Source organism: Balearica regulorum, chromosome 1 (genome assembly GCF_011004875.1).
Source record: "Balearica regulorum gibbericeps isolate bBalReg1 chromosome 1, bBalReg1.pri, whole genome shotgun sequence".
Classification (NCBI taxonomy): domain Eukaryota; kingdom Metazoa; phylum Chordata; class Aves; order Gruiformes; family Gruidae; genus Balearica; species Balearica regulorum.
Genome location: NC_046184.1, coordinates 192,101,668 through 192,127,325, shown reverse-complemented (window position 1 = coordinate 192,127,325; position 25,658 = coordinate 192,101,668). Strand labels below are relative to the sequence as shown.

Sequence of the window (25,658 nt, the reverse complement as noted above, 5' to 3'; positions counted from 1 at the left end):
TGCTGCCTGAGAAAATAGGGCACCACCAGCACTCTAAGGATCTAAAATACACCCTCTAAGCTATTTCTCGGGTGTGTAGTAGTTAGCAGTTCTTTTCTTGTGTTAGCATAAGCTGACGATAGGCAGTAGGACAGGGATCACCATTCTTTGCTGAGAACAGGAGCTCTGCAAAGCTAAGGTGCCGTGAGAAAGGCACACTTCTGTGCGTAGGGAAGGACATGCATTGGGAAGATCGTGGCTTGCATCATCCAGGAAAATAACACCTCCACACAGTATCACCTGTAATGGCGAAAGCTAAATTAGCTTTCCTCACAGTATGCCATGTTCCATCTTGACTGGTCAAATGATTACTTTGTTCTAATTTAAAGAAAACACATATTTGAAGATATTAATTCTCTCCAACTTGTTTTTACTTGTAAAATGCCTTAAATTCAATAAATATTCAATACATATTTACTCAAGCGGAACTTGTTCCACTGTTCTTGTCTACTGCATAAATTCTATAACTATTTTCAAAAGCTGCCTCAGTAAAAATAGAGATATTCATGAGCAGAACGTTGTTCTCCTGACTTCAAGGATGGGTAGTTAATTCGCTTATACAGTCTTCTTGTTTCGTTTGAAGCTTTAAAAAAGAAGTAGTTCCTGTAGACATTTTTATCCAGTAGGTGTGCAGTGAGTGTATAAAAAATGCTTTGGGAATGAAATTAAGGTGCCAAATTCAACCTAAGTTTGAGTTAATCCCTAGTGAACTGAATTCTGTATGAACAGGATTATACACATCAGAGGTGAGACAGCTTCTAGTTCTTTGTCTGGTCTAGTTTGAAATACTTTAAGAGGGTTTATATCACCTCTGAAACATAGCACTCTCGTTTTCTTGTATTAGACCTTTCTGCCTCAGCTTTTGCACTTGTGGTAAAAGCAGCATTCTCCAGTGTTGTCAACTGTTGCCCTGTCTTTAATGTTCCCTTCTGGAAAAGATTATAGCCAAAAAGATTTGGAAAGAGATTACCAATCAATAATTAAAAAAAAATAAAGCTCATGTAAAGCAACAAGTATGGCAGATACTGCATTTCCCTGAATACATGCAGGGAATGCTCCCTCCTAAAAACATTCTTACTTCTTGTAACTGTACTGAGAGTAATTCTGCTCACTTGTCAGCCAGCACTGACTACCCTACCCTGTATAATAGCACCTGATGTCAAGGAATGATCCTAGATGTTATTCTATATTAAATAGACTCAAACAGCAGTGTATTAAGATATAACAAAACTGTGACAGTAACATAAAGAAGCATGAACCAAATTTGAGAGACTGATGGACAAAGAGAAGAAGCTAACATGAACAAGCTGGCAGGCTGATACCACATATAAGGAGGAAAATAAGACAATGTATGATTGAAGCAACACAATATAGCTATGGAAAACAGATGTTTTACTATCAGTTAGTGATGGCCAGGACATTGCACTGCCTGCGCAAGGCAACAGCAATTCTGTGCTAGTGTCAGGGCTCTGGAGGGGAGAAGAGCCCACTCTAACCTAGTGCTTAGGTACTTGTTCCAAATGTAAAGCAGGAAGACTTCCCAAACTTGATGGGGTAATGGGAAGGTTCATATTTTTAGGAGGGGTGGGCCAACAAGTGTTCATTGTCAGACTTGGTCAAACTAAAGTACCTCAGATAACTCACTGGCATAATTAAATCAGAATGGGCAATTATGCTGGAAATATCCCCATCAACCCAAAGATCATGTGCCAGCAATAGATGCCCAGAGCCGGGAGAAGGATCACAGGTCAGCAGGAGAGCACCTGAAGGGCAGCACAGAGGAACTCCAGCCACTCCAGCCAGTCAGTCAGCTTCATCGGGGCCCAGCTGAAATGCCTCTGTGCAAACGCATGGAGCATGGGGAATAAACAAGAGGAACTGGAGACGTGCGCACACCTGCAGGGCTGTGATGTCACTGGCATCACGAGACATGGTGGGATGGCTCCTGTGACTGGAGTGTTGGGATGGAAGGATACAGGCTCTGTAGGAAGGACGGGCAGGGGAGATGAGGAGGGGGTGTCACCTTCTATGTCAGTGACCAGCTGGAGTGCATGGAGCTCCACCTGGGGATGTGTGAGGAGCTGACGAAGAGCTTATGGGTCAGGACTAAAGGGAGGGCAGGGACAGGGGACATTACAGTGGGGGTCTGCCACAGGCCACCTGACCAGGAAGACCGAGTGGATGAGGCCCTCTGTAGAAAGATAGGAGCAACCTCACATTCACAAGCCCCGGTCCTCATGGGTAACTTCAACCACCCTGGTATCTGTTGGAGGGACAACACAACAAGGCATGAGGAATCCAGGAGGTTCCTGGAATGTGTGGATGATGAGTTTCTCCTCCAAGTGACAGAGGGGCCCATGAGGAGAAGTGCCATGCTCGACCTTGTACTCACCAACAAAGAGGGGCTGGTGGGGAATGTGAAGCTCAAGGGCAGAAATGGTGGAGTTCAAGACCCCCAGGGCAGTGAGGAGGGTGCACAGCAAGGTCACTACCCTGGACTTCAGGAGAGCAGGCTTTGGCCTCTTCAGGGATGTGCTTGGTAGAGTGCCATGGGACAAAAACCTGGAGGGAAGAGGAGCCCAAGAAAGCTGGTTAGTATTCAAGGTTCACCTCCTCCAAGCTCAGGAGCGATGCATCCCAACAAAGAGGACATCAGGCAAAACCATCAGGAGGCCTGCATGGATGAACAAGGAGCTCCTGGACAAACTCAGACACAAGCAGAAAGCCTACAGAGAGTGGAAGCAAGGGCAGGTAGCCTGGGGGGAATACAGAGAAATTGTCTGAGCAGCCAGGGATCAGGTTAGGAAAGCCAAAGCCCTGATAGAATTAAATCTGGCCAGGGACGTCACGGGCAACACAAAAAGCTTCTATAGGTACATCAGTGATAAAAGGAAGACTAGGGAAAATGTGGGCCTTCAGAAGGAAACAGGAGACCTGGTTATCCGGGACAAGGAGAAGGGTGAGGTACTCAATGACTGTTTTGCTTCAGTCTTCACCAGCAAGGGGTCTAGCCACACCACCCAAGTTGCAGAAAGCAAAGGCAGGGACTGGAAGAATGAAGAACCACCCACTGTAGGAGAAGATCAGATTCAAGAATATCTAAGGAATCTGAAGGTGCATAAGTCCATGGGACCTGATGAGAGGCATCTGCAGGTCCTGAGGGAACTGGTGTATGAAGTGGCCAAGCCACTCTCCATCATATTTGAGAAGTCCTGGCAGTCTGGTGAAGTTCCCACTGACTGGAAAAGGGGAAACATAACCCCCATGTTTAAGAAGGGAAAAAAGGAAGACCCGGGGAATTATAGACCAGTCAGTCTCATCTCTGTGCCCAGTAAGATCACGGAGCAGATCTTCCTAGAAACTATGCTCTGGCACACGGAAAATAAGGAGGTGATTGGTGACAACCAACATGGCTTCACTAAGGACAAATCGTGCCTGACAAAATTGGTGGCTTTCTTTAATGCATCACAGCGTTGGTGGATAAGGGAAGAGCAACTGATGTCATCTACCTGGACTTGTGCAAGGCATTTGACACTGTCCCGCACGACATCCATGTCTCTAAATTGGAGAGACATGGATTCGATGGATGGACCACTCGGTGGATAAGGAATTGGCCAGATGGTCACACTCAAAGAGTTGTGGTCAATGGCTTGATGTCCAAGTGGAGAACAGTGACAAGTGGTGTTCCTCAGGGGTCAGTACTGGGACCGGCACTGTTTAACATCTTTGTCAGCGACATGGACAGTGGGATCGAGTGCACCCTCAGCAAGTTTGCTGACGACACCAAGCTGTGTGGTGTGGTCGACACGTGGAGGGAAGGGATGCCATCCAGAGGGACCTTGGCAGGCCTGAGAGGTGGCCAACCTCTCCTGGGCCAACTGTGTCCTGGGCTGCATTAAACAAAGCGTGACCAGCAGGTCAAGGAAGGTGATTCTGCCCCTCTACTCCACTCTCATGAGACCCCACCTGGAGTACTGCATCCAGCTCTGGTGCCTCCCATACGAGAAGGACATGGAGCTGTTGGAGCGAGTCCAGAGGAGGGCCACAAAGATGATCAGAGGGCTGGACCACCTCTCCTATGGGGACAGCCTGAGAGAGTTGGGGTTGATCAGCGTGGAGAAGGCTCCGGGGAGATCTAATTGCAGCCTTCCAGTACCTGAAGGGGCCTACAGGAAAGGTTGTGAGGGACTGTTGTGCTAGTGATAGGACCGGGGTAATGGGTAATGGGTAGATTTAGATTTGATATAAGGGAGAAATTTTTTACTATGAGGGTGGTGAGACACTGGAACAGGTTGCCCGGAGCAGTTGTGGAGGCCCCATCCCTGGAAGTGTTCAAGGCCAGGTTGGATGGGGCTTTGGGCCGCCTGGTCCATTGGAGGGTGTCCCTGCCCATGGCAGGGGTTTGGAACTAGATGATATTTGAGGTCCCTTCCAACCCAAACCATTCGACAATGATGATGATGAAGAATTCCTTGGACTAACTGTTTAAGCCTTACTGTTTAAGCCTTAACTCATAATTGATTTATTTTGTGAACATGTTCTTGAAACAAACATTTTACTTAGAAAACACAGTGTAAATGCCATAGAGCCTTATGAATAAAATATTTGTTAGTAAAATTATTGAATACAATCCTCAGTAAGATAATCTCGCCACTTTCCCACTGTTATAGGTACTTACTGTGTTACAAAGGCTGTTGCCACATGTGTTCTTGAAGTGCAAAGCATGATGCAGTGCTTTGTCACACCAGCTGCGGGCCAGTGCCAGTTGTCCACCTTGTACAATAACCTCTTTCTGAGGAGCAGCCATAGCAGCTGGAATTGGTGAGGGCCAGGAGCTGCAAGCAGAAAAGGACATATGTGCATGGCCTTGTTTATATTTTGTCGTGGAGTTCCTATACAACCCAGGAAGTGTCTCAGTGTGGGATAGGTACAATACCCAAGTTTGTTGTGAGGCACTTGAAAACCGAAGTGATTTCAATCTGCAGATGGAAAGAAGGTGTGCAAAGCCACCAGTCTGTATTCTCACATTGACTCCTGGAAAGATGTCCTCTGCAGATGAAGGGTCTTCTGTGGTGATCCAAAAGAGAAGAGAATGAGGCTTCCCAGTCTCTCAGAAACCTCAAGGGGTAAGGATATCTCCAGCTGCAGAAGCTGAATCAATCTCTCACATGCAGTTGCTTTTTTTTTTTGGCAGATGTACTGATCCTTCTTTCTCAGTCCTTTAGGGCTGGAACTGACACAGGCTAACGCCTCCAACACACCATAACCACAAAGCAGTTGCAAAGAAGTGTACCAGCAGGCACAGTACTAAATAAAACCACCGATTTTTTTCAATTTCCCTGTAGGATTCCCTAAGGAATCAAAAATTTGGCTCTGTCAATTTTTGTGTAAGTTAGCAGCTATGTTGATCTGGGACTGTAGCCTTTTAAAGCACATCTTTTCCTGCTCTTTTAAAATATCAACATTCCTAAAACTATCATATGAGAATGTCCTCATGGTCAAGAGTTGGGGAGGAGTAAAATGTCTCTAGGTTTGCTGGCTGCCCACAGCTGTAACAGAGGTGGCCTGTGCACCAGGAACTGCTGCCTGGCTGCTGCCCTCGCTTCTGCCGGGCTCCCCTGGGCACAGCTGCTGCGGAAGCTGGGACCTGGGCTTGGAGAAAGTCCAGGAGCGGTGGGGAGGTTCCAGTAAGCACTCCAGCGCTGCTCCAGGAGCGGTGGAGAGGTTTGGGCAGGCACTCTGGCACTGCTTTTTGTTGAGGTCTCTGTGTTTCTTGCATAAGTGACAGTAAGGACCAATTAATTTGGAAACTTGCAGGAAGGTGGTAAATCTGTTGCAACTGTTGTACATCTACAGCGATGGTGCCCTGGTGATGTGGAGTGCCGGCTGTGCTGAGAGCAGCTCGTATTAGCAGTGGTGCTGGCAGGAGTGAGAGCAGCGGGTGTCGTGAGGGGTGGTGGGGAGTCCCAGCCAGGCAGCTGGGGCCGATTCGGACCAGCTGGGCGTGTAAGGGCACACAGCGCTGTGCATCTGGGATCCGGGGCAGCTCCGTGCTGTGGGAGCTCCCTCAGCAGCAGTTGCTTGAAAACTGACAAATTCCACCTCGCTTCACCCCTGCCAGGAGGCACGTACAGAGTCCTTGCATTTCCCAGCCTCCTCCTGTGGTACTTCCCGCTGCACCGGGAGGCAGTGGGAGCCGCCAGACCTGGGTGTCTGCTGGAGAAGCTGACTTTCACAGCCCATCCTTTATCTTTGCTGTAGAATCGCTGTGGGATTTTCCTCAGAAATGGCTTGAGTTTCTGTGGTTCCTTTGTCTGGTGTATGCAATTAATTAAAATCTCTGTGTGAAAAGCTCTTCTGAATGAAATGTCCTGTATAAATATGTTATTATCACTGCCAAAAAATAATTTTGAAACCCTGCTTATCTCTAGCTTGTTTTTCCTAGTTTGGTTGCTTTAGAAAAAAGCATAATAATAATGAATAATGTGACGATACCATCTTTTTCTACTACTTTAGTCTTCTAGATGTGTCAGTATTATCTTTCGCAGCAGTCCTCATTGCACTGAGTGGATATAAATTCTTATTAGGAGACTGCATTACAGCTTAAATTGCACATAGCAATCACCTTGATTTTGCTTGTCTGTCCTTCAAGCAAATTCTAAGCCAGAAAACCATTAATAATACCTTAGTATTCCTGATGTACATCACCTTTACAAACAATTCAAGTGTTAATAAATTAAATTCATTCCAAGAAATAGTGCCCTGTGTTCTTGTGAATGAATCCAAATCCCATCACTTTACCATTTGCTAATTGAAGCTGGACAAACACTTGGTTTATGGAGACAGCTAGTAAAGAGACAGGAAACAATATGCATTACTCATCCACTCTCCACTTCTGAGACTAGTATCAGCTGGAAGCTGCATATAAATATTCTGCGTTGTTCAATAAACAAATGTCGATAGATGCATAGAGAAGGCGGCTCTTGATAATATTTTATGAAAGACTTCTTGGAGAAGCTGGTATCAGTGGAAGATCGTGGCCTCCCGTGTATGAGTTTCTACAAGGTGATGTGTACACTAGTCCTAATTAGCATGACTGCACATCAGCTCGAAGCTCTCTTGGCAGCTCGTATCAGCAGTGCTACAACTAGGTGTGGAACTGAAGAAACGTGTGGTGGTCACTATTGTACTGCACTATTGGAATTACAAAGATGTTGCAGTCTCTTAGTAAAAGACACTGCAGGTTAGAAGACCAGGTATTTTGGCTCCTAAAACAGCAGGGCTAAAATCCATACAGAGCTGCAGGTGCAGTAACAATTTCTTGGAAACAGACTGAGCAAAACCATTTTTAAATTAAAAAAAAAAAAGCTATAAGATTAAAAAAAAATAAATCCTGATATAGATCTCTGCACCACAGAAGGTGCCTGGCGAATGCTAAAACAAAGACCAAAGGGCACTGGAGAGAAACATCCTTGTAATCTTTTTGCTGCTCTTCCTCCCACCTTACCTGCAGCCATTTGGCACAGAGGGACGTGCCGTGGGGCACCCCCCAGCTCTGCCTGCCTGCAGTGCCCAGCAGCAGCCGGCTGTTTGTTTTTCTTCTTCAGCTACATCTCTCAGCTTCCCTTTGAATCTGTAAGCCCTGTGGTTTATCTTTCATTGCTCACCGGAAGTAGATAGCAAGAATAAACCCCTTTGTTCCAACAGCGATAAAAGCACGAGAGGGAGAGATGGCATCCTCCGTCTTCCTTCAAATCAACAACAGTCACTCTGTGAGAATGCTGTGTGCGTGAGGCTGTGGACCAAGGGGTGTGTTGGGCCAATGTAGTGAGGGAACATGATGCCAGGACGGTTTGCTTCATCCTCCTGGCAAGCCAGCAGCAAAACATTTGCAGGAGAAAATTATTGTCTGCAACGATTCATATACATTTCTATCCAGAACATCAATCTGTCAGTGGGAAAGGAAGCAGTAACAACTAGTTCAAGATCATGGTAAGCCAAAAAATCCCAACCCTGCAAGCTGCATATCAGAATGTCCTGTCAGCTCTGGGAGTCATTTGCAGGCAGCAGCTCTCCGAGGTTCCCAGTATCTCATCTTTGTGGGATGAGGTTACACTGGGCAAGCTGGTGACGGCAGCCTTTCCAGCCCATTTGGGTTTGCTTGTTCCCACCACAGAGAATTAAAAGAATCCCCTCAGCACTCTCTGCCCCATGAGGGGATCCATCTCCTGCCTGAGGACTGGTTTTGGCCCATAAGACAATGCAGGTCACGAGTTAAAGGGTGACAGCACTCTGAGCACAAAAAAATCTAAACTTTTGCTAAATACTGCGTTTTCATGATGAGATGTTCGACATACAGAAATCAAAGTGAGTATGGAGCCCTTGGTGGTCCAGATGATTAGACTGAAGTTCCTTTTCAAGACAGGTATTTTCCCCTCTACTCAAAAAATGTAATGACTACATTAGCTGATGTCATAGTATAGTTACACTTTAATTTTTCTACTTCAAGACATTCCTATAAAGGTCTGCCCTGACCACTGCTGTGGAGCTGAGGTGGCTGGGAGCAGTCTATGGTGATTAGAGCACAGAAAGTGTCGGGGTTCACATCCTCTTTGTCAAGGAGACATCTGACTTGGTCTCCCCCATCTTGGCTTGGGACACTTACTACCTGAGCTTTGTTACCACCAGCACTAACCATTTTGTGAATCTAGGCTGTTCTTTCCCATGCTTTTCCATGGTCCTAAAATAAGCCCTCAGATAAAATATTTATTTCCTTTGTTACAGAATAAAATAAATGCAAACCCCTGAAAATACTTATTTTATCTCAGTATCTGTTCTTCTTGGGGTTGCGTGGGTGTTTTTGGTTAAGGCACAAGAGAAGAAAGACTATTGGCACAATCCTGGTCTGTATCACCAGGCAGCAGATTTAAATCTTGAGGTTTTATTACTGTGAGGGTGGGGGAATGGAGCTCATTGACGGCTCTCCTCCAGGTAGCAGGGCCCCCCCTCAGTGAAACTCTGGCAATACGTTCAGCTGAATGCCAGCCATATCGGTTAATATGGATCTGGCTACAAAGGGTGATTTTTGTTCCCTGAAAAAGTCGCGCATTTTCCTTATTCAGAGTCTATGCAGACTCTTTTCAGCGTCATTTCAAAATACGCTCTGTTCAAAACCATTGTCAAAAGCATAAAGGAACAAAATTAGTTTTTCTTAAATATGGCATATCTTATTTTTCTTAAGATCTTACCTTGCAGTGGTTTTCTACAGATAATGCTGTACATGGTACAGTATATATTGGCAGTATTATTGAAAAGCCAAGTGCAGGGGAAGAAAAAATATGAGGTTTATCTCATTATTTTTAGGAGCCTCCAGATAAAATTGTAAACGGGTGTTTTCATAAAGCTTTCCGGTTCTCACCACCCAGTACTAATTAAAGCTTTGTATAAATTCACATATCTTGTCACAAGCACAGGGAAAGTATGGGAAAATTAAAACTGCAGGCTTTGCTGACATGCACGTGACCTTTTAATTTTGCATATTTTTGCTATCTTTGTCTTGAACAAGAATTTTGCAGGGAAGTTAATGCTGTCCTATTAAGAGAGCTCTTTTATGTGTGTGTGTGTGTATTACTGTACTAGTCCTAGCAGTACCTGCACCTGGAATAGAAAATTCACAGGTGGACCTGAGCTAATACAAACACACAGAGACATTCAGCCTCCTCCCAAGAGCCTTGCAATACAATTTAAAGTAAGTTGTAAGCATGAGGAATAACAATCGTCGGGAAGAACGAGGGAAGAAGACGGGATATCACAGATAGCACTGCAATACACGAGCCATTGTAGATTTAGCTTTGAGCCCTTCTTTTAATTTCCTATGCAGCGAGCATCTGGCTGGGTGGGTATTTCTGGCTGCCTCTGATATCAGAGAAAAGCAGGAGCCTGCTCTGCTGGGACCTGCACGGACAGATTTGTTCAGCAGGACGTTTCTCCCTCTCAAGGCCACTTAATGTTTCCAAAGCGGCCCAAAGAAAGCTTGTCTTCCTGAGAGCCAGGCTGCCTTTTTAACGCAGGGCAGCGCCGGCGTGTAATGATTTCCTCATTATTTGAGGTCTCTCTTTCCCGTCAGTCAGGGTTGCCTCTAAGTCAGGGAACCGATGCGCTCTGCACTGCAAAACCTTGCAAGAGGCGAGGTGATGCTCTGATTAAAGTAACCCTGAATCTCTGGGGAACATGCTGGCCTTCGAGAGACTCAATTTGTTGTTTGACCTGGTTTTCTTCAGAGAGGCCACTGGAGAGCGTGGAGGAAAGGTTTGACATACGGTACCCACACTGACACAGCAGGCAGAATCACGGGAATACGTCATTTATGAATCAGTGTATTAACTCACCTACAGCTCTACAGAAATACAACTTGTAGAAAAATTCTTAATGTGTTACCTGAGGTACTGCAGAGCAAATCAATTAATAATTAGTAATCCACTAATAACAAGTGATTTTTACAGTTTAATAGAGTTCTGTGCTGAACTTAGATGACAGGTTGTTTCAGGGGGTTATAGGAACTACAGATTTTATCCATGGCTGTATGTGTTTGATTTCTCACTGCCTTGGATTTTGTATAATGGCATGCATATGGAAAAAAAGCTGGAAAGCTCTGTTAAAGCACACTGGTAACGATATACAGTTCGGACAGTTGCAGATGACTACGTGGCTGGAGAATCAGACCCTTTTCTGTGAAGACAGTGGTGAAAGGCCAAGCTCCAAAGCCTAATGTGGACAGTGAGGGATAGGAATAGCTTTGTAGCAAATCATTAAATAACAGTGCATTTATTCTGTATAGAACTTACGGTAGTGGCTTCTGCATGTGTCATTTTAGCAATCTTTTTTGTTACCAAGTCTCAACAGATCATGCAAAAACCAGAATTTTATCTTGGCAGTCACAACATTAGTCTGCTGCACATTTAAACAGACTGTTGAAAGAGAATTTTTTAACAGCTAAAATCCAAGCACCTGGCAAACAGAATGTTTTCCAAGGAGATTGGTTTATTTCACTTGACAGTTTTATTAAACTTTAATCACCTTCTCAATGTGCGTATTGTCTTGTGCCCGCTGTTCTTACGGCCTAAATTGAGGACTTTTAAAAACGGTGAATACTTATTTTTCTGATTCTGAAGCACTATGCAGTTCTGCTGTCTTTCATTATTAACCATAAACCAGAGACAGAAATTGGTGAGATAAAATGAGGCAATAAAACAAAATTAAAGTGCTGTCAACACTAGATTTGTCAGGACTTTAATGAGCTTTGCAATAAAGGGTGTTGATTATAGGTAATATTTCACAATGCCATTCATCACTCAACAAAATAATATACTTTTAGGAGACAACTGTAACTGTGTTCTGAAATGATGGAGGTACTTACAGACAAGATTGATGGGTGCTGTGAGCAGGTGCCATTGCCACTATGCTCCAATTAAAGGCTGTGTGCGTTGTACAAGGTTAAAGTTGTCTCTTACCCCTGTTTGCTTTACAGAAAGCTTAAATAACAGTAACAGAACACCCAAATCAGCTCACACTGTCTCCTGCTGGCCATTCCTATGGTTTTGTGCAGATCCCATGTTTCCCTCATTTCCCTCTAATGTCCACATCTTCTCCCATGCTGCAGGAATGCGTCTGGCATCTGCAGCTGAGGCGTGTTACCAGTCAGTAGCCAAAGGCATATAAGGCTACTGCCCTGGCTGGCTACTGTGGACCGGATGCCCGTTAGCAGCCAGGCCTATGGCAAGCACTATGCAATGTTTACATTTCTGGCATAGGGACCACAGTGAGACACTTTAATTGCTCTGTCACTGCCCGGGGTACCTGGGAAACTTGTCCTCCAGTTTTCTAGGAAAGTGGAACACCTGAAGAATTTGCTGAAGAACTTAAAGGCCAGTTTTCTGGCTGGATCAGATCTTTCATTTACCTTCAATCCTTTTTTCTCAACTATAAGTCTAGTTGTTTCCGTAGATTACTTTCACTTCACATTTGTGTGGATGAGAAAATGAGGTCAGTCAGATCTGCTAGGTGTCATCCTGTACCTATTTGCATTGGTATAACTTCAGGTAGTTGCTAAACCTGTGAAAACGAGAGGAATGAGGATCTATCAGCACAATGACTCATGCCTGGTGGGTGTGCGCAGGTAAGATCGGAAGTGAGCCTGATAGAGAATCTGCTTGGAAACTGATCCTTTGTGTCCACAAAGAGCTGTGTAGAAATGATGGTCTGAATAATGAAGCAGCTGACTTCAGTGTGGACACAGGTACTTACATGCCCAAAAGCTGGAAAGCATTTAAATTGCACATGTACCTTTATGCTACATGTTATTTTTGGCTGCAATCACAGAAAAAATATTGGCCGGCTTTCTTGCTAGCTGAGGTTGAGAAGATTACATCAAAACTAATAAAAAAGGCAGTTTCAGAGCTGAAAGCTATGATATGTCAGTCCAAGTCCTGAAAATCCTTACTGAGCCTGGCAGTCTGACTCACACAACTGCTTCTTCCTTATCAGAGCCCTCTTAATCTGAAGGAGTACCGAAAAGTCTGAGAAAATCTGATCACGTATTACCTGGAGCTGTCTCAGTACAGCTGTAAGATTCAATGCATTAGTATTTCTGCAACTAAGAAAGAAATCATTTATATGCCCTAAGATTTTAATTGGTACCCGGATCAACAGTATTCAGTATTCCTCAAATATGCAGCCACTGCTTTATTTTAACCACATTTTGTCACTGATGCATGTGATACCAAGAGATCAGGAGATCAAGAATGTAGGCCTGAGCCTATGGACTGTCATGTGAGGCTATGGCAGACATTCTGGGTAATGTAATATGGACAGGGATAAAAGGGAAACCCAGAGTTAGCTGTGACCGTTATCAACGGCTTTACACCTTACAGTGCACACAGCACTGGACTCGGCATTGACATTGAGTTAGACGGCACTGAGCGGGCCAGGCCAAGCCAGGGAGCTCTAAACCTGGGGCAGTTTCTGGTACCCTTGTAAGTGTCAGCCAAGGCATATAGAGTATCATTTTGCTTTTTGATGCATGCCACATCACTTTTGGATTGAGATTTGTAAAAGTGATTTTCGTTCCTTTTGGGCTGCTCTGGAAGATGTTGTCAAGCTCTTTAGTATGTCCATGACTAGCTCTTTAGTAAGACCCAGTAAACGCTGGAGTGAATGGAAAAACTTTTTGTCTCCAGTCATGGTTAGATGAAGACACAAATCTCCTGGGATTCATTACAAAATCCAAAACGGTGCAGGCCAGTTCAACACCTGATAGCCTGAAAGTTGGCTCTGATCAATAGCTGGGGAGATTTTGAACCGTCGTTTCTCTTTGGATATTCACAGTCTGCAGACATGATCTTCTCTTTGGTCTTTCTCTTCCTTCACAGGGACGAGATCCAAGTTCAGTGCCCACCACTGCACATACGACACAGGACACCTGTGGTCCAGTACCTGCGTCACCCCATGCTCCTCAGGACCAAGAAGGGAACCACCCGTCAGCAGCCACCTTCCTTGGTAACTTCCTATTCTCAGACCATAGTTATTCAGGGTGTTATGTCATTTGTTTCAGCCTGGTTTTATTGACTGGGTAAATAACTCCTGATTACAGCAGTTAACAGTTTTCCCTGTGGTTATGTTTGGCAACAAGCTGCTCACCCTTCTTTAACTGCACAGTTAATTAGGAGGTCTGTGTTTCCCTTCTTGTCAAAAGCAACTAAGCTCCCTGCCACTGGAATTCCTTCTTCTCCCTTCTCCTAGGGTGAGAGAACAACGGTTGTTTGCGTCGTTACACTTCAAGTCTTCTGTATGCTTTTAATAAAATCTGTAATTAATACTTTTAGAGGTTTGGGGTTTTTTCCTGCAGCTGAGCACATCTTGAGCACAATTTTTTAATGGCAGTAAACAAAATTAAAGAATCCTTAATTGCACTTCCAGCACGACTCTGACATTTCTCGTAACGATGCAATAGCCTTGGGTGGCTAAATGTGAATGTCTAAAAGAAGTCAGTATAGTATTTGTAACAAGAAACCTGACTTCATTAACTAATCAAGCGTTGGAGGGAAAAGTCTGTACAAAGATTTGGCAGTGTTAAAATCCAGAGACCTTGGACCTTCTGGGAGCGCTGGGCAAGTTATTAGTGCCCTTTTCCTAGGTTTTAGAAGAAAGCAGCAATAGTCTTTGACCTGTAAAAATGTATAAAGAGCATGAAAAGCTTGAACTGACTCCAGCTGAAGCCAAAGACAAAACTAGACATGTCAATACAAGCACAAATGAGCCCAAAACATCCACACATGGGAAAATGATAACAGTATTATTTCTAATTACAGAATATATATTACTTATTGCCATCAGATATCACAGACTGAGAGTTTAGTTTTAGACTTTGAAAAAAGAATTAGACATTAATATGCTTCTAGATACAAAACAATCACAAGACATTGTGTTCATCTCACATAACTTGTTGAGATAGTCTCCATCTATAGGCAAAGGAGGAAAAAAGACACCTACTGAGGTTCTCAGCTTTTCAGTCTTTAGGCCCCAGTTTAAAATGAGATGTACCCTTCTCTCACAAGAGAAAATAAATTTCAAATTTGTCTTCAAGAGAAGATAAATTTTCAAGCAAGACATACTCTGCGTTCCATATCTGGACTACAAGAAAGCTTTCTCTGATTTATATGCCACTGATCACTATCACAGCCAGAAATCTGGGATACAATGAGGATGCAGCACTTTCTGTATTCACACAATGTGCACATGAAAGGAATCTTGTATATTTCAGAATAATAAAGTGTTGGTCCTTGCCTGAGGTAGGCTGTTCAACCAGATGAACCACAGGTCTGCTGGGAAGATTGTCATTATATACCTATTCATACATTCTTATTCTTACCTATTTTCATATTCTTGTAAGAGCTTTACATTACATTTGAAAACCTCAACATAACTTTCTGAAAGAAAGTGAATGAAAATGTATTTATTGGCTCTGAAGAAACACACTATTCCCTACTATGAAGTGCCCCGTTCAATGCTTACAAATCCTTTACCGCTTTGTTTGTACTATAGCATTTCATATAGTTTGATTTGAAGGCATCCAACTGTTTTCAAGTTTTGAGATTCCCTTGCATATGAAGAAACTACATAGATAGGTTCATTACAATACCTTAGGACAGAAATCAAAAGATTCATTTAAAAACTTGAGCCTGGAAGAGGGCAGAAGATGCCATATCAATGCAGCCTTAAACATCTATTGTGGAGATATAAGGAACGGCAACTCTATCACATTCAAAGTACAGGTTACATAAAGTGACAGGGAGGTGGATGCTCTGGAGAGAACGACCTGGGAGTCCTGGTGGACAACAAGCTCTCCATGAACCAGCAATGTGCCCTCACGGCCAAGAAGGCCAATGGTATCCTGGGGTGCGTTAAGAAGAGCGTGCCCAGCAGGTCGAGGGAGGTTATCCTCCCCCTCTACTCTGCCCTGGTGAGGCCACATCTGGAATGCTGTGTCCAGTTCTGGGCTCCCCAGTTCAAGAAAGACAGGGAACTACTGGAGGGAGTCCAGCAGAGGGCTACAAAGATGATGAGGGGACTGGAGCATCTCTCATATGAGGAAAGGCTGAAAGAGCTGGGTCTGTTTAGTCTGGAGAAGAGAAGACTGAGAGGGGATCTCATCAACGCTTATAAATATCTAGAGTGGGTGTCTAGAGGAAGGGGCCAGACTCTTCTCAATGGTGCCCAGTGACAGGACAAGGGGCAACAGGCACAACCTGGAACACAGGAAGTTCCATCTCAACATGAGGAAAAACTTCTTCCCTGTGAGGGTGACCGAGCACTGGGACAGGCTGCCCAGAGAGGTTGTGGAGTCTCCTTCTCTGGAGATATTCAAACCCTGCCTGGACACAATCCTGTGCAACCTGCTCTGGGTGATCCTGCTTTAGCTGGGGGGTTGGACTAGATGATCTCCAGAGATCCCTTCCAACCCCTGCCATTCTGTGATTCTGTGAAGACTGGCTGAAATGCCAGGCTGAAAGGACTGTAGTCAGTGGCACAAAGTCCAGATGGAGGCAAGTCACTACCTGTGTATCCCAGGGGTCAAAACTGGCATCCATCCTGTTTAACGTCTTCATTAGTGATCTGGATGATGGGAAAGAGTTCACCCTTAGCAAGTTTGCACAATACAAAACTGGGAGGAGTGACTGATACACCATATGTGTGTACCACCCTTCAGAGGGACCTCCACAGGCTGTAAAAATGGGCTGACAGAAACCTCATGCAGTTCAGCAAGGGGAAATTCCAAATCCTGCACCTGGGGAGGAACAAGCCCAGGCACCAGCATGTGCCAGGGGCTGAAAAGCTGGGAAGCAGCTTGTCAGAGAACAACTGTGGGGTCATGGTAGACAACAGGGTGACCACAAGCCAGCAGTGCACTCTTGCTGCAAAAGTGGCCCATGGCTTCCTGGGCTGCATTAAGAACATCATTGCCAGCAAGTTGAGGGAGGTGATCCATCCTCTCCACTCAGCACTGGTGAGGCCACACTTGGAGTACTGGTCCAGTTCTGGGCTCCTCAGTACAAGACACAGATTCACTGGAGTGAGTCCAGCCCAGGGCTATGAAGATGATGAAGGGACTGGAGCATCTGATGGATGAGGAGAGGCTGAGAGAGCTGGGACTGTTCAGCTCGGAGAAGAGAAGGCCCAGGGATATCTCAGTAATGTGTACAAATATGCGATGGGAGGGAATGAAGAAGAGGAAGCCAGGCTCTTCTCAGTGGTGCCCACTGACAGGACAGGAAGCAATGGGCACAAACTGAAACACATGAAATTCCATCTGAACACAAGAAAGGACTTTTTTTGACTGTGAGGGTGGTCAAACATTGGAACACATTGACCAAAGAAGTTGTGTAGTCTCCATCAGCAGCGATATTCCAACCCAACTGGGCACAATGCTGGACAATCTGCTGTAGCTGACCCTGCTTGAGCAAAGGGGCTGGACTAGATGATCTCAAGAGCGCCCTTCCAACCTAAATGTTTTTGTGACTTTGTGATTCATGATTCTTGAGAATTCTGGTATTACTAATGGCTTACTGTAACTTGAGTTGCATGCAACTGCAGAGTGAATGGCTGCTTGCTTTGTCTTTCTAAAAATTTTCCAGAATCTTGGTTAGAACTAGGCCAAATACATTTGTTGGGTTTTTTTCCCCCACAAAATCATATTACTCCAATGAAAATTCCTATAAATATTTCTCCATATATTTAATTTTGGAATATTTTCATTTCAGAAAACTTTGAAACTCCTTCATAGTTGTATTTATGCATTTTTATTTATTATTTTTAAGTGTTTCATGACAGATCAGGAATGGTAGTGCTACAGCATAGATGGAATATTTAATTCTTAAAATCAGTAAAAGCACTTAATACATTTTACTGATTGAAACAGCTTATATTTTTTTTAATATTACTATCTCAGGTTGTTTCATTGCAGTGCACAGGGAATCTAGGGAAGGTATTCTGTCCATCCACAAAGTAGTAATTTATCTTCATGATTCTAGAGTAAAATTAAAATAACAATATTTCCTCTCTCTATATATGCAGTATGCTTGTTTGTGGTTGTACACATTATATAGTACAATAGGTATTTTATGAAATATATCAACATTAAAAAATTTGAAATTACATTCTCAAATTTAAAAAAGTTTTACATATTATTTTTTATGTGCAAATCCCATTTCATGGGAAACTAAAAATGTGTCTTCAGGCAAGGAAGACGTTTCAAAAAGTCCTAAATTCCAGCAAATTAGGAATTCTATTTCAACTCTCTCAATTTCTCCAGATTAGGAGTGTTTTACTAGTCCATTTCATAAGCAGCAAGTGAGAAAGAGCATCACATAAAAAGAGGCAGACCTGATCCCCTGGATGTTATGCTTACATAAATCAGAGTAGAAAGTCTCCCAAAGGAGAGTTTCTTATGTCATGCCAATAAATGTGAGAGAAGAATCACGTGTGGATGTAACTAGCTGGTTATTTAGATACTAATTAACCTTTCCAAAGCTTCAGTACATCACTGTTTCACAGGCATGCAGCAGAGAAGTCTTTCTGGGTATTTCCAGCCAGGTGTTGAGAAGCTTCAGTTACCCCAAAAGGGTACTGCACACATTAAGGATGCTCAGCACCATCCAGGACTGGGTCCAGATTGCCTCTGGTGAATGAGTGTGTTCTGGGACTGCCAAATAACCACGCTGGCACCGTGGAGAAGGGGAAGAGCCATGCTTGAGCGGGACTGCCGCACAGGGGAGCTGGCCCTGCCTGATCTGCTGTGACAGACACTGAGTCATTCACAGGCAGAAGCATAACTACCATGGTCCAAAAGGGATACTGAGATTAAACGGACAACAAGGAGACAGTAATTACCGAAGGGGAAAGCAGTGACATTTATGTCCTGTTTTGGTGTATCTGGCTTCCTTATGTGCCCTAAACCAGTGGGATCCCATGTCTCCATCACCCTAGTGCTGAGATCAATGCAAGAACCAGGTGTAAAGCTGTCAGCAGTGCACAACTCTGTGCTGGAAAAGGACCACCAGGAAAATTCTTAGTGGTCTTAAAGGGTATAGTGCATTACTGTCCGAAAATGAGATCTGAAGCCCTAAAAAGCTGGCAAAAAGGTAAAAGCTCTCTTGGTGCTACACAAGTACTAAAAATAAAAGAAGAAAGTCTGAATACATATGCTAGGCATTAAAAGGAAATCTAAATTCAGTAAATGAAACAGAGTTCTGTAAGTACCTTCTCTGATAGTATATTCTATTTCAAGAAAGGCATTTATTTCTGGTTATCTTATCAGTACCACAGTGGTAGTCTGTAAGCTACAGATAAACAGAAATTATTTTTTTCTGGCTAACAAATGAGTACTTACAGGCCCTGGCTGTTTTACAGATAAAGACTCTTCTGAAATGGCTATAGTTCCTTCACCTCTCTTTTTCAGCAGCGTATCAGAGGCAAAGGTTTCCCTGGCTTTAGAGACAATCTACGGATGCTTATTACTACCCAACAGTAGGACACAGTTGGCTTCAGGGGTGGAAAGCAGGGAATGATGAAAACAGGGAGAAGGCAGCATCTGGAGGACAGAAGAACATGACACCAATCTCTTGACTCTCCTGACTAAAAAGGGAGGGAAGAGTTTGCAGTTCTCTTCCTATGTTTTCTGAGGAAAGAGCTGCTTCCAGCATAGGGAATTAGTTAAATATAAACATGCAGGTGAAAGCTTATGGGGTCATCTTGTCAGTGATCCTATAGCCCAAATATAGTGCTACAGGAACTAATTTTCAAGTAAGAGTTGTTTTGACCTTAGAGGCCAAAAAGTCTGTTAGATCGTCTCATTGAGCTTTGTATCTATTAACATACCATAAAATTTTTCGCCTGTATACAGTCTGGTAGCATATATATCTTTTAGATAATGTGTATCTTAAGTAAAGGCATACTGAACACATTGAAAGACATCCTGTTTTCCCCTGAGGGTTCACTGTAATGAGTAATCAATCTCATTGTTACAAACATTTGCTTTATGTCTAATTGGAATCTGACTGTTTTCAGGTACCTGTCATTGAATCTTTTAATCTCAGTGTCTGCTAGAATAAATGGGCTTTTCAGGCTTGGTATCTTATTCTCATGGGAGTCCTGATGCAATCCTGTCATGTTTCAGTCTTCTGCTTAGTAAGATTTTGAGATATTTAAATCTCTTCCTGCAAGGCTTTTTTTTTTTTTAAATAAAAACATGCACATCTTTTTATTTATTTATTCTTTTCTGCATCCCTTCCTACATTTTCAACATCTTTTTTATATGCAGATATTGGTTTTCCCTATTAAAATCATCATTCATGTTTTCTACATTATAGATCTCATAAGTTCTTATTCTCCACCACATTGAATTTGGAAATTCAAACTACGATCTCAAAGCTTCTCGGCTTTCCAAGATGTACTCAAGATGAATGTTAGCAAGCCAAAGAGCACAGATGACTACATGAACAGAGCTTTTTAATTTTTAAAGAGTGCAAAATAGTTGTGCTGAATTTTCCAGTCCTCTATTTTCCCCTTCTAATTACCTATTTTCACTGCTTATATACAGATCTGTTCTCTATTTAGTAATCGGATTCTCCTGTTGTTTGGATTTCTTTTATTCACACTAGACTTTTAATATCTCGCCCTCCCACAAGGTCATTTTTTTCCAGCTATGCATTGCATTTTCATGAGAGGTATACACTTGCAATTACAGTTGCTCTATAAATCATCATCACTGTGAATCACGGACATAAATAAACAAAGTTGATGAAAGACCTTTTACTGCTATCAGTTATAACATAAAACAGGTTACACAGACAAGCTGTGACCTGTGAGATCAGATTGGTATCTAGAGTTTTAATCTCTGTTCTTGGCTGCAGTAGAGAAAAATGGCTATCATTTATCACTACCAAAGCATACAGTAAGCAGTAAGAATGTGTGAGCTCAACTACATTAAACAGTAGCTGCTGTGTACATACATAAGCAGTGCAATACCATACATCTGCTACAAACATTTATTAGCAATATGCTGTAATTATGAACACAGATTCATTGTAGATGACTTGAAACAGCAGAATTCAGATAATTGCAATGGGAAAGTGTAATTGCAATGAGCAAGCATCATTAACTAATTTACTCAGATAATCAAGGGCCAACTAAAATTACACTATGGAGAAACCACACGGTATTCCAATTAAAACACATAAACCAAAGAAAAAAAAGGCAAGGGAACTCTCCAAGTAATGGAAGAGTTTGGCTACTTCTGTTTCCTCTTTCAATACACTTTCCTGGCCATAAGGCTAATAATCCCGGTATACGGTTTGTGATGAACAGTGCGCTGTTGCAAGCTGCCACATATTTGTATTTTTCTTTTGTTTGAAAAAGGCAAGACTGCAATGTTTTGGGTATGATCAGTATAGTACAGCCTATTTGGTTCACAGGTTATTGAAATCCACACTAATGGCCTGATGTCTAAGGAGCTCATCTGACAGTTTTGATGAATCTTATCACTGACTTCTAGGGCAAATAAAGGAAAGAGTGCCAGGGACACAAAACCACCTGGCAATGGCTCTGTTAAGCCATCATCTATCTAAGCACCTCTCTCCCTTCACCCGTGCATGGTGGCATGAAAGCATGTACTTAATACATAAGGCACAGAGTTCAGAGGCAAACCTCTCTTCCAGTTTAGATGAAACCATTGCCAGGCTCCAGCAATGCCAAATCTTGCATGGAGAGGTAACTGAAAAACAACAGTAGTTTTCATGGTTCATTCTGATAAATAGATGTCATTCTGATCATTCCCTTCAAAGCCAAAACATGCATTGCTTTTTTTCAGAGATTGTTCATGCCTTCAAAAGAGATTTTCAATTTGATTTGAAATAAATGCTTGTAGTATCAAAAAGTTAATTACTGAAAGGTAAGATCTGAAAGTTTTGGTGTTTGATTTCTTTCTCTTATAAGTCAAAAAGGAAATCCCATATCAAATTGCTATTCTATTAAGAAAACTATTAAAATGGCTTCAGACAATTATAGTGCCCAGTTCTGCCTACATCCTTTAGTTTAGCTGTAACAAAGTCTTATGGTATGAATTTTAGCATGTGAAAAATCCCAGAGTCACCACCCTGTCAACATCCAACATACAGCACTTCAGAGCTCTGCTCAGCTGAGGCCTTCGTGAATAGCCTTTGCCTTCACAACACTATAGATGTTGATCATTGCATCTACTTTTCAACACAACAAAGATAAAAACCTGTTTTCTAAGACTACTCTAGCTATAAATTTTGCCTCAATTTTTGTTATAGGTAGTTGATTTCCAGCTAGTCATGCATACAAAACTCATCTGCTTTATATCCATACAAGCCACTCCATTTGAATTACTAACACAAACAAGTAGAACTGATAGCAACAAATAATAAATAACTAGTATTTTAATGTCCAGATGCTTCGCTCTGAGAACTTGTCTGTGATTTGTAACCCGAGAAACAGAGCCAAGAGACAGCTTCCATAGGATCATTGAGTCAAAACATTAATTTCTTTTGAAATTTCTGAACTGTCAGCTTCTGAGTAGAAACGAACAGCAGCTGTCAAAAACAGCTGAGTAACAGATGCTGTGAATATGTGGACCATAAATTAGGGGCCTGATTGAGAAAAGATTTACTATACATCAAGGCATTTTAGCAGGCACTTCAGCAATATCTGGCAGCAAGGGCCTAGTGCTGGAACTAGACAGTTATTAAAGACTGATTTGAACAATCAAGAAATGTCTATTTCTGAATTATACAGAACCATTTCAAGGTTCTGTCAAAGTTACAGGTGTTTTCCTGTGTAGTTCTGAAATGAAAAGCAGGGTTGAGATATTAATGTTCTGCGAAGGACATTCATTTAAAACATGTACAGTGCTATCAGCTGCTTTGCGATACAGAGAAGCTTGTAAGCAAATAAAATAAGGACAGCAGAAATGTTTCATTTTAAGCTTGATATTTTCCCTTCACATTCAGTGCTAAAGGTTATCGTTTATATTCTGTGATTGTTTTGATACTGAAAAACCTCATTTTCTTGTCCTTCTAGGTGAAATGGAAGTAACTGCAGTGGTGCTGGGAAACCTACATAGTCCAAAGCTAACAGGAGCAGCCCTAGACTGCTGTGGAGAAGCAACCCTAAAGCTGGAAATGTTTGAAGCCATATTTGTCACCTGTCACACCACTTGATTCAGAAACATCTTTGGGGTCAGCTCCAGGCTATTCTGCTGATACCCTGTAATGCAAGGCACTGGGCTAATGTACCCTATGATCCCAGTAAGAAAGGCACTCAGACACCATAAACTATTGCTTAAAATACCATTTTCTGGAGCTAGCACAAGAAAGAGACAGAATACGGATAATCTTATGTCCCTTCAGGTGCTGGGAACCCTGACCTGTGCAGTGTCAGACAGACCTCTGCTCAGGGCATGTGATACAGATCCCATCCGTAGAAAGGTTCACTGACATTTTGGTTTCAAGACCTCTTATAGAATTTTCTTAGACAAAAAATGCTCTATTCGTCATTTCTACCGTCAAACAACCATATGTTCACATAAGAACTTGCTGCTCCACTTTGAGATAAAGAGAAGGCCAGGCAGGTGGTGTAATCAACAGCACCAAGTGGGAGCTGCCTGTGGGCTCCTCTGTTACCATCACCCAGCTGAGTTTATGCTGTGGCCAAGAGACCTGCGCAGTCCAGGCCTGAAGGACAAGCCGTAGGTGCAGCACAGCACAGCACCAGCCTCTGCCTATTCAGGTTCACTGTTACGTGGATCACTAACTTTGATGCACAATAGTCTTCTGATTAGGATCATTACAACCCCAAAGGGGAACACCTCGCACCTGCTTGAGGTTTTATGCTTTGCTTCCCTGCTGTGGGCATCAGCTGGTGGTCTCTGCCAGCTTGGTAGCTTCCACTGCTCCTTGAGGTGAGTTCTGCCTACTATCAGACATGAGACACGGTGGCAAAGGATTGTTCCTGGAGGGTCCGTGTATTATCTAGCATGAGGGTGATGGAATTTGTAGGTAGGCTGTGCCTCAAGGTCAGGGGACCTAGAGAGACAATAAGGATGCAGAGCACATTAGGCTTCTCCCAGCATCAACCACGCCACAAACAATGCAGCTGCAAGCACAGAAGCAGGCATTGTCCTGTAGAGGGAACAAGATGTTTGTGGCTCTGTCTGGGACATAGGATATATTGCTGGTTCCCTTCCTTCTTTACATAGACACCCTAGGACTTTCACAGATTACTTCTGTTTTCTACAGCAAATTGAGGATGAGTATGTGCACAATACTGGCAAATCTCACAGTCTTACCTTGCACAGCAGTTGCCAGGAATGCAGATTGTGTACTGTAACTCTGAAGACATTCAGCATCTGGGGAACAGGAATCTGCTTTTGAGAGTTGTTCTGGGATCGTCACAGCTTTTCTTGCACCAGCCTCACATGGTTGTCTCTGGGCTGTTCTGCAGAATGCATTTTCAAGAACACTCTACTTATCAAGGTCCTAGATTTATTGTCCTCCCTCATGCCCCTGGCTCTGTCTCTCTATGTAAGAATTACTCCACACCCACCTTAGATTTAATGTAACTGCTCTAGTGGCACACAGCATAGTAAGACTCAGAAATTGTCTCATAGCAGTCCACGTAACAAAACGGGCTGCTGATTGATCCTGCAAGAAATATGAACCTCTCGCACTGACTGGTAATTTGGCTTGAGGAAAATCACATGGTTCACTTTCCAGATAAATTTTGGGTCTCAGATTTGATAATCTGCTACCATACACATAATGAGTAAGAGTTATTAGTTTAGGCCTCTATTTAGGAAGAAAGCTTTAACTCTAAGTCTTGGAGTTAATTGATCTTATAAAGTATATTTAAAAATACACGAAAGTTTGTATTGCAGCAGAGCCCTAATACACATACAAAAAAAGTAATTTTGCACAATGTAAAGTGGTATGTGTATGGCAGTTGGATTGTTTTCTTTTTTATAACTGAAAGGTTTAGTGTATGAAACCTAGTGGAACTTGCTTAATAGAGAACGCTGACAAAGTTACGAGAGCAAACTTATTCACTAAATGATTTTGAAAGGCAAATATCAATTATTTTCTGGAGAAGCCTAAGGAAGACTGATGCATTACAAATTAAAGTTACATAGACATCATTCACAGAAGCATCATAGAGGGGAAACATAGATTTTAGAGTACATCAGCTGTGCATACACCAGAGATTAAAGAAATATGTCCTTTGAAAGAAGCTACTTTCTTTTACATCCTGTAAATTACAGGTGAATATTACACATAACGTCAGCTGACAAGCATACATGTAGCCCTACTTAAATTATACCAATTAACACTAGATAATCAGTACAACCTGCACCCTTAAGTTTAGATTAAGGGTTAGTAAAAAAAAAAAAAAAAAAAAAAAAAAAGGTTGTAACCATTCCATCTCAGGAATATAGGACTCAGAATATAGTTATTTTTGTAAAACTTTCCTGAAATATTTTAGAAAAGCAATTTAGTGTTTTGAAACTCTGATTTAAACACAATATTTCTTCCTTTTTACCTCTGTTCTCTTTTTGCCCATGAAGGCAACAGAATAAATTATAGCTCTGATTTTCTTCTACTTTTTCTTTTGGACAAGTGTAACTTTGCAAAAGCTAAGGGCAGTTGGAAAACTTACAGAATGGCAAAAGGAGAAACACAAGAAGATGAAGGGAGACCAGATGGCAGATACTACTAATTTGATTCTATCCTGACAACCTCTTTCAATTATGGCCACTTTTTTAGTTTATAGAGGGTGCTGAAAGAGCACAGTCCTTGCTCTCAGACCATTTTTTCTATGCTTAGGAATATAGTCTCAGAAAAACTTAGAGTATCAGGTTCCAGGGAGTCCATGAGTCTACTGCCAATGGGGCCTGGTCCCTGGCCATGTTAACCTTTGGATTATGCTCACAAACTGTTGAAAAGCACAGTCTGCCATGAGCCTGAACTGCAGTAGAGACCATGTCAGAGCTG

At 42.6% G+C, this 25,658-nt stretch overlaps 1 long non-coding RNA gene across 1 annotated transcript in view; it reads left to right on the top strand.

Moving 5' to 3' along the window:
* Nucleotides 1–25,053, top strand: part of LOC142599903 (uncharacterized) — a 28,501-nt gene extending 3,448 nt beyond the window's left edge. The window contains exons 2-3 of the long non-coding RNA XR_012833354.1: nucleotides 13,467–13,593; nucleotides 22,693–25,053. This is a non-coding gene — a long non-coding RNA (uncharacterized LOC142599903). The remainder of the gene's footprint in view (nucleotides 1–13,466; nucleotides 13,594–22,692) is intronic.
* The last annotated feature ends 605 nt before the right edge of the window (nucleotides 25,054–25,658 follow it).